At 38.1% G+C, this 488-nt stretch overlaps 1 non-coding gene across 1 annotated transcript; it reads left to right on the top strand.

Moving 5' to 3' along the window:
• Positions 1-164, top strand: LOC126026896 (U1 spliceosomal RNA). The gene has a single exon (XR_007502092.1). It is a non-coding gene; the product is annotated as a U1 spliceosomal RNA (small nuclear RNA).
• Positions 165-488: the final 324 nt, after the last annotated feature.

Below are 488 nucleotides of genomic sequence, written 5' to 3'. Positions count from 1 at the left end.
ATACTTACCTGGCAGCGGTAATTCCATGATCATGAAGGTGGTTTCCCCAGGGTGAGGCTCGCCCATTGCACTCCGGGCGTGCTGATCCCTGCGATTTCCCAAAATGTGGGAAACTCGACTGAGTAATTTATTGTAGTGGGGGACTGGGTGTGCACCCTTCCCTCGGGGGAAAAAACATGAAAGGACAGCCATCATGATGCAAACAATGAGAAAACTTATATAGTAGAAATAAGAAAACTTACAACAGAAACAATAAGACTGAAAAAATGATAGGCACAATTAAAAACTCACTGGAAAACCTTACTAGTAGAGACTTCCCTCTAAGATCTTGCGTAAAACAAGATCACTCCCTCTTTCCAATTCTATTCAATATAATACTGGAAATACTTTCCATAACAATTAGGTAAAAAATGATTTTAAGGGCATTGATATAGAAAAGAAAAAAAATCAAGCTTTCATGTTTACAGATGACATGATAATATATTTAG

This window comes from Suncus etruscus, chromosome 13, assembly GCF_024139225.1.
Source record: "Suncus etruscus isolate mSunEtr1 chromosome 13, mSunEtr1.pri.cur, whole genome shotgun sequence".
Lineage (NCBI taxonomy): Eukaryota > Metazoa > Chordata > Mammalia > Eulipotyphla > Soricidae > Suncus > Suncus etruscus.
The sequence above is the reverse complement of the archived record's forward strand: the minus strand, read 5'-3'. Positions and strand labels throughout refer to the sequence as shown.